This window comes from Protopterus annectens, chromosome 2.part1 (assembly GCF_019279795.1).
Source record: "Protopterus annectens isolate FY-2018-M chromosome 2.part1, PAN1.0, whole genome shotgun sequence".
In the NCBI taxonomy this organism is placed as follows: Eukaryota; Metazoa; Chordata; order Ceratodontiformes; family Protopteridae; genus Protopterus; species Protopterus annectens.
The window spans coordinates 262,055,439-262,071,358 of record NC_056729.1 but is presented as its reverse complement, the minus strand read 5'-3'; the positions used below and the strand labels follow the sequence as shown (position 1 = coordinate 262,071,358).

The window sequence follows — 15,920 nt, the reverse complement described above, 5'->3', positions numbered from 1 at the left end:
TGCCAGTTTTGCACCATCTTATGCCATTCTGTTCATGGGTTATTTTGAAAATTTATTCATTTATACAACAAAGTTTTTTCAAAATAAAGTTTTGATTTATAAGAGATTCATAGATGATCTTCTATTTTTGTGCAGGGGTAATCCAGGAGAATTTGATGAATTTATTACGGGTTTAAAATCGAATCCTTTTGGACTAGATTTTACATATCGGACTAATGTTAAAAACATGGATTTCTTGGATGTACATTTTTACATTAGTATAAAGGGTACAATAGAACATAAACCATTTCATAAAAAGACAGCTGTTAATAACTTTTTGCATGCAAATAGTATGCACAGCCATTCCTTAATTGAGTCTTTGCCTTTGGGCGAATTTAAACGCATTGCTTCAAATACATCTGAGAATATATATGTACAAAGGGAATTTGACATCATTTGTAGAAAATTGATGAACAGAGGTTATTCTAGGGATATTGTTTATTCAAATAGAACTAAAGTGGAAGAAATGTTAAATGTGAAGGAACAGGGAAATATAAATATAATTAAAAACAGGAGAAGAACTGTGAACAATTCAATTTTGTTTAAGGAAAAAGTTCCTGTTGTGACGGATAAAATATTTTTTGTAAACAAATTCTCTCCTTTTTCTTCATTTTTGAAGAAAATTGTTCTGAATATGTGGCCCATTATAACGAGTGATGAATTGTTAGGGAACATCGTTCCACATAACATTGTTTTTTCTCATACAAGATGCAAAAATCTAAAGGAATTAATCAGAAGTAAGGGCAAAAAGGATAGGGCTTTAAATGCAGGCTCTTTTGCATGTAAGAAATGTAAAATCTGTGACAAAATTATTAATTTAGATGGTCATAATATTAATGGGGTGACATACCATGCTTTAGATCATTTTAATTGTAATTCCTCAGGGGTGATATATATTATAGGTTGTAACTGCATAGAACAAAAATGGTATATAGGACAAACAAAACGCAGGGTTAAGTTAAGAATCTTGGAACATCTGGGGGATATTAGGAACAGCAGACTTGATAGTCCAGTTGCGTGCCACTTCCACCATTTCCATGGGGGGGATCATTCTGGTTTCAAATTCAGCATTTTGGCTAAACCATGGGGAATGGGAGAAAGTAATATTAATTTTCAGAATAAACTATTGAATATGGAATCCAGGTTTATTGTAAATTTTGGAACACTATTTCCCAATGGTATGAATTTAGAATCATAACATATAAAGTAATATTTATTCTGTTGAATATTTATTTATATATGAGTTTATTTATATGTATGTATATTTCTTTAACTAGTGAAGTATTTGATTGATTAATTATTTAATTGACATGATTGATTGTGTAAGATGTGTATTTATACTGGTTTGTATTTTATAACATTATTCCATGTGAAGGCGAAGGCCGAGGTACCAGAATCCAGTAAAAATTTATTCTTTATCCAGTGTGTGCTGCTTCTTTTGTTTTTTGTGGATATCTGCCTCGAAGAGTCATTTTGATCCTAGTCAATAATTCAGGTCAGAATCAAACCCTGTACCTTGTGCCTATGAGGTGATGACTTTAACCATTATGCCAAACCCACTTCCCCCAGGTCCCCTTTAAAACATCGACTTACCAGAACATCTACTTTCAAATCAGTGAGATGAGAACGGTGAAACTTCACAATACTGAACTCCCAGAATGTTGCAATTTCACTCCAGGAAACTAACCACTTAGCCACCATGGTGAACTTTGCCCTTTGTCTGCTAAAGTGCAATCTTGGAGTTGGTATATTTAAGTAGAGGTGCACGTGGGGTGCAGCACCCCACATGGGTGGGTGTGGGGAGAGAAGCCCCTCCACCACTTTGGTGACTGTCATTTGCTTCCATTTGTAATGTTATCATTGGTGGTCAAGAGGTTGGTATCCCCGAGTGAAATTGCGAAATTGGGAGTTCGGCATTGTGAAGTTTCAGCATTGTCGTCTCATTGATTTGAAAGTTAATGTTCCGGTAAGTCGATGTTTTAAAGTAGACCCCTTCCCCCTTATGCCAAACTTACTCCCCCCACCCCCGTTTTGCATTGGTTAGTCAATGAGAATTTCTTAATGCCAAAGAGTAAGCAGTTTTTCATGTAAAATTGTTCATATTTGCTATTTCTTTTGGACTTCAGCAATTACACCATACTAGATGAATTTCCCAGTCTGTCAATTAAATAGGAATAATGAGATAAAATGTTAGATTACCACTGCAAACAGAATTCTTAGGAGAAATTTTGAATAAATGAATGTATATAAACATTACTCTTCAGAAAGTCTATTTACATAAAAAGATATGGATTCCTAATGGTGTGAATGATCTGATTTTGAAATACTGAGATGTAGTATTACATTGACACCCACAAGTAGACTTCCAAACAATAATATTTAATGACTCCTACTTTTAGCATCAGAATAATAATTCTACTTATTCACCAGGTAGGCCCACTGGATGCTGTCTTTTTTTAGAGGCGACCCAGGAGCAATGTCTGATAAAGTGATTTGCTCAAGGTCGCACAGCAGGCAAAAAAGGACCGAAGGAATCAAATCATGCATCGCAGGTACTACAACTCAACCTTAATCTCTGCGCCGTGAAGGAATCAAATCATGCATCGCAGGTACTACAACTCAACCTTAATCTCTGGGCTGTGAAGGAATCAAATCATGCATCGCAGGTACTACAACTCAACCTTAATCTCTGCGCCGTGAAGGAATCAAATCATGCATCGCAGGTACTACAACTCAACCTTAATCTCTGCGCCGTGAAGGAATCAAATCATGCATCGCAGGTACTACAACTCAACCTTAATCTCTGCGCCATCATATCTTCATCGACTTTCTTCTGCACTTCATGAATACTAGTAAGTTTTTCAATTGAAAGTTTTAATATGGAGTGACTTTAGTAAACGATATTTATAATGTAAGAACCAAAGTTATGACACTCATCTAAGTGAAAGTCATAATTTTGTCATGCACCCAGAATAAACATCTGCTCTTCAAATGTTCAACCGCACTTGAAAGTGACATGCAGGAATAATTTACATACAAAAATACTATAGTGTTTTATATGTGAAGAAAATTTCACCCTTAGACAGTCTAGTATCCAAATACGATCTGCTTAGTACAGATCTACCGTTCACATTTGTACTTCTAAATAATGTACATTGACAAAACAAAGACACTACTCATAAAATGACAGACTCAAATGCTGTCATTGTTTAAACCATAACTATGTCTGCAGTATATTTTAAGCATAAAACCAAGTGATTTTTCAAGTTCCATTCATTTGCCAAAGCCTTACCCATAACCAATCCATTCATCAGATCAAATGGAGACATAAAAAAGCTCGGCATGCCTTCATAAATATCTCTGAAATATATAAGTAGCAACACTTAATGAATACCAAGATAATGCAAGTTAGTTTTATATTTTATTAATCTCCCAGAGCTACTGCCTAGTAACAAAATTTATGTCAGAAAGCAGCAATGAATGATCCCGGATAAACTAGATTCTTCTTGCATACTGCAGTATGAATCTCATTTTGAACCCCTTGATGAATATACAGATAGCCAGCCACAACATTCAACACTGTATGCCTGCAACCTGCTGGTATTATTGGTTTTGAGGACATCTTCTGGGTCAAACCCCAAAGAAATCAGTTGTATTGCCTTTCACAAACATAATGAGGTTCCTGTCTTCCATGCCTTCCTACAAAACAACAGTCCTTAAATTTCCAAAGTAGACTGCATTTTCAAGCTGTCACACCATTCTAAGATGCACATTCTTCCAAATACAGACTGCACCATTTCTCATCAGTGGTTGACTGCAATGTTTCCATCCTTACCCCCTTGATTTCCCTCCATATTCACCATCCCTTTCCTCTTGGTGTTCCCCCTTACAATATTCTAATACCTATTTTCATTGTTTTTTCCTTCCCCTCCTTTCCTTATTCTGTCTTCTATTTTTATGCTCCATGTACAGAATTCCCAAGTATGCTCCACTTCCTTTTGAAATATGTCTCCCCAAACCTTCTCTGCCTACTTCCAGAGTTCTTGTGCCCACCCACAGTACCAGAATATGTGCATCATCCCTGCCTCTTGCTCTTGACACCTCAAGCATCCATTATCCTCTTTGCTTTTCCTTACCCATCTCATAAGGTTCAGACACCATCTATACATTATTCTCAGCCTTTGATTGCCTGATTCATGCACTTTGTGTATGTGCCTCACTATCTGAATTGTCTTCTTCCAGTATCTTGAAACTCCCATCAAATTTTCCTTTTTCTCTAATTCTTTCTCATTCTCTCTTCTACTTTGCCTCTAATTATCTTTGTGGATCTGCCTGTTCCTTTGTCTTGCTAACCTCTTCCATTTCCTCCAGGGTGTCATCCTCTTTTATTTGTCCCTCCTTTTCTGCCTCTTCATTTCTCTTATTGCCCTCATTGGGTTCTTTTTCCAGGTCTCACTATGAGGTTGTTCTGTCACTGGACCTGTAACATTCTGCATTTTCATATTAACGCCTCCATTATTTTAAATCTTTTCTCACCATCCTTTTCTCTGCATATCATATCTGCCTCTTGAGCTATTTCACTTCTTCTCCAGATTCGTTTCTTTTCCCTTTGGCCCACACACTCCTTTTCCTTTCAGCTCACTTCATGGATCCGAGTTTTTTAGTGCCACTTCATTCATGTCTTTTAGCAAGCTTCTGCACATATCCCTCTCTCTTATGCACTGTTGCTTAGCCCCCTTCCCTTCTCTTTCTATCTAGTGAATCATATCAGTGCATAAATATGGATAAACAGAGTCCTTAGCCCTCCTTTTCCTATTCATATTGGCCTTACTCAGTCTTTTCCCCTTGCCTTTATTGACCCAGTACACTATGCTTTTTTTTTTGCATTTGTTGTATACATTTGTCCCTAGCATCTATTTGTACATTGTGGGCTAGGTGGGGCTGTGTGGAGGATTATTAACTTTGCCATTATCCTTGCTGCATCAATTCTCCCAAGAAACGTATGTCTTTTCCTTCTTGGAAAGTATACCTTGTTTTTTGCCCAACTTTCTCTAGGTTGTTCTTTATTGTTCCTCTCACTGTGAATCCCAACATAGAGAGCTTTGCACTTAGGGAACTCTATATCTTTTATCTCATCGACCTTCTCTTCCCGTTTCACAATCTCACTATCATTTGGTTGTTGCACCTGAGTCTTGCTATTACTCTAAACTTCTTGAATGTCTCTCTTATAACCTCCATAGCTGCAGCCACATCATCTGACATTAACATCTAGTTATCTGCATGTAGCGCAAACAAAGATTTAATCCCGTCCTTTTATTTTAGTGTTGCTAAATTGTATCTGACTTCCATTGCCATCTTCTCAATTACCAGATTGTTGATTGTGGAAAACCCTGTCTGGTCCCTCCTCTTTGTCCTTGTCTCCTCAAGTACTAGAACTACCACCAATGTAACCACTGGAATAGTGTATGACAATAATATATTATGTTATGCTCTTTAACTACCGCTAATGTAAACACTGCAATTGTGTATGGCAACTATGTTTTATGTTTGCTTTTTATTTTACACCTACAGTAATTTCATTCTTCCTATTTTTTATAACCTTGTGCTGTTAATCTTCCTAGGCCTCCGCTGAAAATGGGCAGCCTGCCCAGTAGAACTTTCCCGGCAAACAAATGTAAAATAAAATAAATAAAATAATCTAAATATACTCATAAAAAGATGAGTACTCATCTATTTAAGAGTATTTCAATTTCAGTGTCTAGGGTATATGGTCAATGCATAAACGTATCCATCCACTATCTGCCTTTACTACAGTGTCTTCCAAAGGAATTCTCACCACCCTATCACAGGCCTTTTGCAGTTCAGATTATATAATCCCATCTTCCCCTTCCTGCTTCTTTTCCTACCTACACATAACTTTTAGCAGATCCCTCTATTTTACTTCTGCTCTTAACGTCATGAAGTCATCCATCCCTTCTTGTATAATTTTTGGCAATACAATGACCAGTCTTGCTGCCAATATCTTTGCCGACATGTTGATGTCTACATTGATTAATGATAGGCCTATAATTTCCCACTTCCTCCCCTTTTTCTCCCCTGTAGGTATTATGGTTATCCTGGCCTCCTCCTACTTTTAGTTAGTTTGCCTGAGTCCTGTATTCTCTTGTATTCCACCTATAGGGCTTTTTACATTTTGTCTACTTGCTTCCCTATTTGCTGAATTCTATAGGCAATCCATCTGATCCTCCAGTTCTCTTCTTCATCTTGATTATGGCTTTCCTTAGCTCATCCCTTCTCACCACTACATTCAGCCTATCTCTTTGATTGTGCTACATTGTATGACCTTCTCAGGCCTCTCAACTGTCCAGATTTTCGCAGAATGTCCAGATTTTTGCCTGATATTTTTGGTCGGTTCCTCATAAAATTTGTGGTTTTCTGGCAAATCACTGGGATGATCTGAGCACTGAAGTCACTAAATAATGACTTACATTTGAGTTTCAGACTTCAACTCTTTCAGAAAATGCATGCTAACATAAACACTGTTATTCTAGCAGCTTTCTAAGTTTATAAGAGCAATATTTAAAATCTGTCCCTATTTTTTGGGTCTTTGTCCCCCAATTATGATGGGCTTTGTCCAGATTCCTAGCACTAAGAGTTTGAGAGGTTACCGTCTACATTTTAATCCAGTTCCATTCTGAATCTGCTGTCACTTCCTCTTGTTTATAAATCTCCCTGTAGTATTTTTTAAATCTTTCACTGATTAGTTTGTCCTCTTTTATATACTCTTCATAGCATCCTCTTATTTTATGTACCTCTTTTTCTCTCTCGCTGTCTTTGTCTGACCACCTTTTCATATGTTTCTTGATAAACCATAGTTTACCCTGTACCGTTGTTGAATGTATTGCTCTGTAATCATTCTGCTCTATAATTTCACTGTGATTATTTCTTTTCTCTGATTTTTAGCATTATCCTTCTACTTTCATTCATTCTGGCTTCCTTTTGTACTTCTTGCAATCACCGTTCCTTCTTCTTTCTTTCTGCATTCATCAGCCCCCAACCTCCTCCCCTAGAGTGACCTTGATTCCTTTCCCACAGTATGTTTCTTCTTTGGCCTTGTCTTTCTTATTGTTTTGTATTGACTCCTTTACTAGTCCTTCTAGTGTTTCCTTGTCCTCTTTTTCCTACTGTTTATAGCTAGCCCTGTCTCCACTGTCTTCTCATTGTTTTCTGTTCCTGCAGACTTTTCTCAGGTATCACTGCTGCATGATCTGATATCTGTCACTTCTGTATTTGCATTTCTTCCATTATTTCATTAGGTTGTCTTTCCCTGAGAACCTGTCTAACTTGTATCAAAATGGTTTATGTGCAGTTGAATTCCTTCTTGGCTGGATGCCTTTCTCTCTGTATGTCAAGCCATCCTCCTTCTTATATTTCTTGGTCTATTTATAACTCAGCTTTTCGTTACATTCCCTCCTTCCATACAACCTTACTTCTGGTTCTATGGTGACACTGCAGTCCTCCCATTTCTCTATTCCACTCCTCCACCACTTCTTATCTACCCAGCTAGCACAAAATGTATTTTGGAATTCTTTTTCCTTCCTGTTTGGTGCATATATATTTCTTATTGCCCAGCATGTACCTTCCATCTATTATTGCCAGGTGACCCATCTGCCTGCCCTGCTTTGTATCACTTTCTCTGTTATTGTCTGAAGTACCTTACAAAACACATCTCTTACTGTCCTCTTTCCTCCCCAGTCTTGTTGCCCATCTCTCTCTTTGCACAGTCTTAACAGTTACCTGCTGCACTCTCTGATTTTTCAGTTTTGCTTCTTGTAATAGAAGTATGTCTCCTCCCATCCTCTTTAGCGTTTCAAATATTTTCCTTCTTCTCATAGTATTTGATGAATCCTCAGTGCTTCATTTAATTATAGGTATTTTCTATTTTGTTCACCCCTCCCCACTTTTTCAGTTGCTGCTATCTGGTATAACTCTCTCCCTCTCTGACCCTCTGGGCCTCACCTTTGAGCTGAACATTGTGGTCTTTGGTGTTTGCTTAAGCTCAGACCCTGTCCTTCCCCTCTCCATCTTCCAGATCTCTGCCTTTTGGCTGTCTGATATGCATGGGTCTGCTATGGACATGGAGCATTTAAGACTTTATTTTGTCCCCTTCCAGTGCCTCTCACACTAATACATTACATGCCAATCCAGTACTGATGTCACAATCTTTTTTATAGCACATCCATTAATTGCTGTCCCTTCCCCAGCACTGATCACTAATCTGGTGCTGTAGCATTATTTGTGTGATAGCCCAACATTGTTTTCTTTCTTTCTTTGCAGTCTTATAGTTTTTTTATTATGCTATATATCCAGTGCTATTCCTTTATTTCACATTTATCTGTGGCTTGTTCTTTCCTCTACTTTTCCCCTGCTACCCCCATACATTCATTTTCATCTTTCCTAGTTGTTACATTAGCAATAATTTCTTATATCTTCCAAATCTTAGATGCTAAACTTATGCTTACTTCAGTTTCTGATACTTTATTAAGTAGTTATGAAAAATATATCACAAATATATCACTTGCCTTGGAGGCTTGAACCCATGCTCTACTTGACTGCATTACCCATCACTGTCCTGGGAATTTCTTCAGTTCTTCCCACGATTTGCAAAGTTTTGATGTTGTGTTATCTGGGCCACATTGTGCAAAGTAAGGTCAGTCCTTGCTCGTCCAACAGTTCACATCTGAGTTACCTGAAATATCCAACACACTGCATCCCCATCTGTTCAGAGCTCTGCCTCTTGTATCTCTGTTTCTGCTTTTATTTTGATTTGTGTGCCTACATTTCCCTTCGTAGAGGGTTCTCTTTCTTCTTTCCCTTTGGTATATGTTTCCCCATGTTTCTCCTCTATTATCAGCTGGAGTTTAATACTGACATACTTCCTGGTCTCATCTTTTTCAATGTACCATTTTGTTGTTTGACACTGCATACCATCTCACTGCCTCTGCATCACCTCTCCTATGTCTAAGGTTGTCCTCCCAGTCCATATCTCACAGAGGATGCAAACTTTTATATTACCAGTGTAATTTAGCTGTCTCTGATACCCATACCTCTTTACTTTTTTGCTCAAAATTTCTGGACAAAAACACTTGCTTCCTGGGAGGTTTTCTCCCATACCTCTGTTGAGAGCATAGTTCATATACAATTTGTCATATTTCAGAAACTGTAAATTAAAAAAAGTCCAGAATACAAAAGTTGTTTTTTAGATGATTAGCTATGCACTGGAGTTAGTATAAAAAACCTCTCTGGTGACACTGGATTTTTACTTTAAATTTATCAAAGAAAAAAATTATATCTTACCTGATAAAATTATTAGTATTATTCATGAAAAAGGGTTATAATTTAGTAACCATGCAAAAGAGACCCAGTATAGCAGTGAGGGAATTGTCTGATCAAGAGCTTTCCAGTGAGATATGACAAGAATAGGTATCACAATGCTGTTTTGTGATATTGCATAATCAATGTAAATTATGCATATCACCTTTCTACTATCCGGCGTAAAACTTCTACAAAACATTTCATGCAGTCACCAAGAAAAATTTTTATACCGGATCGGTCGAGGCCCGGGTTAACAATGACCGCCACTAGTACTGTTAGCCTACAGCGTGCTGGCGGAAATTGGGCTACTGTTGGCCGAAGGAGGAGAAGAGGCGGAAGACATGGCCGAAGGCAGGAGGAGAGGAGAAAGGCTAGGACTGTAGTAGTGAGGGTCAGAACTTTGAATGTTGGCAGTATGACTGATATAGGGAGAGAACTAGCTGATATGATGGACAGAAGGAAGGTTGGTATATTGTGTGTGCAGGAGACCAGATGGAAGGGGAGTAAGGCTAGGTGTATCGGAGGTGGGTTCAAATTGCTTTATCATGGTGTGGATGGGAGGAGAAATGGTGTAGGAGTTATTCTGAAGGAACAGTATGCTGAGAGTGTTTTGGAGGTGAAAAGAGTGTCGGATAGAGTGATGTTTATGAAGCTGGAAATTGGTGGTGTAATGATGAATGTTGTTAGTGTGTATGCACCACAAGTTGGGTGTGCAATGGATGAGAAAGAAAAATTTTGGAGTGAGTTGGATGAAGTGGTGATGACTGTACCCAAGGGTGAGAGAGTGGTGATTAGAGCAGATTTCAATGGGCATGTTGGTGAAGGGAACAGAGGGGACGAGGAAGTGATGGGTAGGTATGGTGTTAAACAAAGGAATGCAGAAGGTCAGATGGTAGTGGATTTTGTGAAAAGGATGGACATGGCTGTGGTGAATACGTATTTTAACAAGAGGGAGGAGCATAGGGTGACATACAAGAGTGGAGGGAGATGCACACAGGTGGATTATATCTTATGTAGGAGGGCCAGTTTGAAGGAGATTGGAGACTGCAAAGTGGTGACCGGAGAAAGTGTCATTAGGCAGCACAGGATAGTGGTTTGTAGGATGACGTTGGTTATCAAGAAGAGGAGGAGGAGTGTGAGGGCAGCACCAGGGATCAAGTGGTGGAAAATGAAAAAGGGTAATTGTGAGGTGGAGTTCAGGGATGAGTTAAGGCAGGCACTGGGTGGCAGTGAAGAGTTACCAAATAGCTGGGTAACTACAGCAGAGCTAGTAAGGGAGACGGCTAGAAAGGTGCTTGGTATCACATCTGGACAAAGGAAGGATGCCAAGGAGACATGGTGGTGAAATGAGGAAGTACAGGAGAGTATACAGAGAAAGAGGTTGGCAAAGAAGAAGTGGGACTGTCAGAGAGATGAAGAAAGTAGACAGGAGTATAAGGAGATGAGGTGGATGGCAAAGAGAGAGGTGGTGAAGGCTAAGGATAAGGCATATGAAGAGTTGTATGAAAGGTTGGACACTAAGGAGGGAGAAAAGGACCTGTACCAATTGGCTAGACAGAGGGACTGAGCTAGGAAAGATGTGCAGCAGGTAAAGGTGATAAAGGATAATGAGAGAAACATACTCACAAGCGAGGAGAGTGTGTTGAGGAGATGGAAAGAGTACTTTGAGGGGTTGATGAATGAAGAGAATGAGAGGGAGAGAAGGTTGGATGATGTAGGGATACTGAATCATGAAGTACAATGGATTAGCAAGGAGGAAGTAAGGATAGCTATGAAGAGAATGAAGAATGGAAAGGCTGTTGGCCCAGATGACATACCTGTGGAAGCATGGAGGTGTTTAGGTGAAATGTCAGTGAAGTTTTTAACCAGATTGTTTAATGAAATCTTGGAAAGTGAGAGGATGCCTGAGGAATGGAGAAAAAAGTGTTTTGGTACTGATTTTTAAGAATAAGGGTGATGTGCAGAGCTGTAGTAACTACAGAGGGATAAAATTGATCAGTCATAGCATGAAGTTTTGGGAAAGAGTAGTGGAAGCAAGGTTAAGAAGGGACGTGATGATTAGTGATCAGCAGTATGGTTTCATGCCAGGAAAGAGCACTACAGATGCGATCTTTGCTCTGAGAGTGTTGATGGAGAAGTACAGAGAATGTCGGAAGGAGTTGCATTGTGTTTTTGTAGACTTAGAGAAAGCATATGACAGGGTGCCTAGAGAGGAGTTGTGGTATTGTATGAGGAAGTCAGGAGTGTCAGAAAAGTATGTAAGAGTGGTACAGGATATGTACGAGGGTGGTGTGACAGCGGTGAGGTCTGCGGTGGGAGTGACGGATGCATTTAAGGTGGAGGTGGGGTTACATCAAGGATCAGCTCTGAGCCCTTTCTTATTTGCAATGGTGATGGACAGGTTGACAGATGAGATCAGACAGGAGTCCCCATGGACTATGATGTTTGCAGATGACATTGTGATCTGTAGTGAGAGTAGGGAACAGGTGGAGGAGACCCTGGAGAGATGGAGATATGCTCTAGAGAGAAGAGGAATGAAGGTCAGCAGGACTAAGACAGAATATATGTGTGTGAATGAGAGGGAGGATAGAGAAATGGTGAGGATGCAAGGAGTAGAGGTGGCGAAGGTGGATGAATTTAAATACTTGGGGTCAATAGTTCAGAGTAACGGTGAGTGTGGAAGAGAGGTGAAGAAGAGAGTACAGGCAGGATGGAGTAGGTGGAGAAGAGTGTCAGGAGTGATTTGTGACAGACGAGTACCTGTAAGAGTGAAAGGGAAGGTCTACAAGAGGGTAGTGAGACCAGCTATGTTATATGGGTTGGAGACAGTGGCATTGACAAAAAGGCAGGAGTTTGAGCTGGATGTGGCAGAATTAAAGATGTTAAGATTTGCACTGGGTGTGACGAGGGTGTGACAGGATTAGGAATAAGTATATTAGAGGGTCAGCTCAGGTTGGAAGGTTTGGAGACAAAGCCAGAGAGGCACGATTATGTTGGTTTGGACATGTGTTGAGGAGGGATGCTGAGTATATTGGGAAAAAGATGCTAAGGATGAAGCTACCAGGTAACAGGAAAAGAGGAAGGCCTAAGATAAGGTTTATGGATGTGGTGAGAGAGGACATGCAGGTGGTTGGTGTGACAGAGCAAGATGCAGAGGAGAAGAAGAAATGGAAACAGGTGATCTGCTGTGGTGACCCCTAATGGGAACAGCCGAAAGAAGATGATGACCTTTCCTAATATTTCAAAACCCCAATGATAATGTACAGAACCTTGCATGTTCATAGGTTCACAGATTCATAGGTAGGTACTAGGCTTTCGGCCCAAGGGCCTAAGTAAGCCTAGCCAACATGGTTCCCTGGCTTACGCCGCCCAATAAAGTTATTTTCCTGTGACCCTGTCGAGCAGAGCCACCAAAGTGATCCCCGCGGAGTACTTCATATTTCCCATGCACTTATCAAGATTTTTCTTGAAGAGTGCTAATGAGGAACTTTGCTTGACATAGATGGGTAGCTTGTTCCAGAGTATGGGAAGTCTCTGGGACAAGAATCTATCCCTTCAGCATGTCCTGTTTATTGTGGTGACAAGGTTTAGATTCCTAGAGTGTGTAGCTCAGAGGGATTGGGATTTCTTCAGGTGTAGCATGTCCAACAGCTCTGGGTTTGACATAGCTTTATATGTAAGGCAGAGATCACCTTGGAGTAGGTGATATGCTATGAAGTAAAGCTGGAGTTTTTTGAGATGGTCAGCATAGAGCATCTGTTTGAGGCCAGTAATCCTCTTTGTGAGGTACTTCTGTGGCCTTTCCAGCTGCTGCCGATGTCTTGTGAGGTACATTCCAAAAGGGGCATTTTACTGTATAATGGGTCTAATGAGTGTCGAGTAGAGGGGAACAATGACCTCTTTTTTCCTAGATGAGAACCCTTTTGTGATGAGGTGTGCCATGTAGAAGGATTTCCTGACTATTGTGGTGATGTGATTATCAAAGGAGAGACTACTGTCCACCTGGGTCCCCAGGTCTCTTATCACACATTCAGCGTTAAGTAGACTGCCGCCTATGCGGTAGTTCATGGGTACAGAGTTTTTACCAAAGGGGATGACAATGCACTTTTTGGCATTGAGCTTGAGGCCATGGCTCTGACACCAGGCATCTGTCTCAGTGAGGCCCTTCTGTAGGATGTCCACATCATTTGGGGACTCAAATATGGCTCCTAGTTTGCAGTCATCTGCAAACTTCATTAGCCAAAGGCCTTCTGTGTTAGCTGGTACTTCAGAAAAGTAGATACCAAACAGGAGAAGTCCCAGAACTGAACCTTGTGGTACTCCACTTGTTACTGGTTTGAAGTCAGATTTGGAGTCTGCAACTTTTACAGTGTGGGTTCTGTCAGTGAGCCAGCTGGCAACCCATCTTGTGATGTAGGGATTTATACCTAGTTTAGTGAGTTTAGCTATAATTCAAGAATGGGGGATGGTGTCGAAAGCCTTGGCACGGTCAAGATAGGCTGTGTGAAGCAGCTTCCCCTCGTCTCCAGCTTTGGTGACTGCCTCAAAGAAGTTGATCAGCTTCAGGAGGCATGAGCTGTCTTTCACAAATCCAAACTGAGTGGGGTCCAGAGTTTGGAGGTTACCAATGTCTTTGTTTAAGAGTTCCATGATGATATGTTCCATGGCCTTAAAGACCAGGCTCATCAGGCTAATAGGGCTATAGTTCCCGGGATCAGTGGTGGCTCCCCCTTTGTGGAGTGGGATAACTGTTGCTGTGTGCCATTCAGTGGGCACAATGCCTGATGTGAGACTATGACTGAACATGATGCTTAGGTGGGGAGCCAGTTCATTCTGAAGTTCATGTAAAACGCAGCCTGGGATGTTGTCGGTCCCATGGATGCTGTGTTTTTGGCTTTAGAGAGTGCAGCTTTTACCTGCATAGTTGTGATTACAAGGACTGCATTCTTCCTGTATTGATATGGGCCCTTTGGGGGGTGAGATAGGGGTAAAGTAGCACTGAACCTATCTGCCAGGATGTTGGCAATATCAGTTGGTTCTGTAATTTTCATGCCATTGTGCTGTAACTCAGAGCAGATCTGGGTTTTGCCATTGAGATTCTTGACCTAGCTATAGAATGCTTTGTGGTTGTCCCTAGAATCAGTGTTAATTTTGTTTTCGTAGCTAGATTTGGAGGATCTTATAAGGGATCTCAGCTTCTTACTGCGGCTGACCAGGGAACTCCTCCACTCATGGGATTTTACTCTCTTTTGCAACAGTTTCTTCCTTCTGTAGAGTTTGTTTATTGCAGGGGACCACCAGATTGGCTTCCTTTTTTTTGGAGGGTAGCATCTTGGTTCTGTTTGTGACAGCACAATCCATGCACTCGTGTAAGTGCTTATAGAGTGCATCTGTGTAGGATTCAGCAGTGGTAACTCTATTGTCCATCTGTATGGGTGTAATGAAGTTCGCCACTTCTGTCTTAAGAAGCATGAAGTTGGCTTTGGAGACATTTTTTACCATGATTTCCTTAATGGGATTGGGGGCGGGATGTAGATATCAAGGGTGATTAGCTTATAGTCGGATCGGACCAATGAGGAGTTGACTTCAGGTGTGGAACACCGGTCACTCATGTTGGTAATGACTAGGTCTAGGATATTGTTGCCCCTGGTGGGGGTGCGGATAAGTTGATCCAGAGCATTGGAATTTATGAATTCCAGAAAGCATTGAGCGAATGAGTCGGTACATGAGTAGTTTTCCCAGTTAACGGTGGGGTAGTTGAAATCATCCATTATTAGGGTGTTTGGTTGAACCATAATATTTTTCTGTATATCAAGAAAAGAGGAGTAGGAATCCTGTGGCATGGTGGGGAATCTGTAGCAAGCTACAATTTGGATTGCAGTTTTGCCCAGAGTTAGTTGCACTTGGATAACCTCAGATGCATTATGCTGAGCAATTAGCCTGGAGGTGTGGATATCCTTAATGAATATGGACACACCACCGCCTTTGGTGTTCCGGTCCAGGTTAGATGGCCGAAAAGTGTGGTATGAGTTATAGCCTGGTAATGCAGGGGTGCTCTCTGGAGTCATGAACCAGGTCTCAGACACTGCACATATATCGCTGTTCTCCATTTTAAGGAGTGCATTTTGAGGTTTAGACTTCTAGCACTGAGTAGCATTGCCCTCAGTTTTTGCTTGCCTGTTCCTGTTACAGTGGTGATTTGAACCTTGCCTAAAAAAGGCACTATAGGGGCAGCAAGAGCCTTAGCCAGTATCCGGAATCCCAGGGTTGACAGGTGCAAGCCATCTCTAGCAAAGCATTGTGGTCTGTCGACCATGTCGTCCCAGGCAGACAGATACTGGATCCCCTTAGAATGACACCAGAAGTTTAGCCAATTGTTGAAGTCAGTCATTTTGTCCTTGTACAGTATCATTCTGGGCAATGGCAGGATGCTACTCATGGTTAGGGTCATACCTGCCTGGGCTACAAGATTGGGAAGCTCTTCCATGTCTCTTTAAATGTAGTCC

The 15,920-nt window shown here is 40.6% G+C and overlaps 1 protein-coding gene across 1 annotated transcript in view; it reads right to left on the bottom strand.

The window, feature by feature from the left end:
• The window catches only part of BANK1 (B cell scaffold protein with ankyrin repeats 1), a 1,951,135-nt gene that overhangs the window by 919,900 nt on the left and 1,015,315 nt on the right, over positions 1-15,920 (bottom strand). The gene's annotated exons all lie outside the window — the stretch shown is intronic.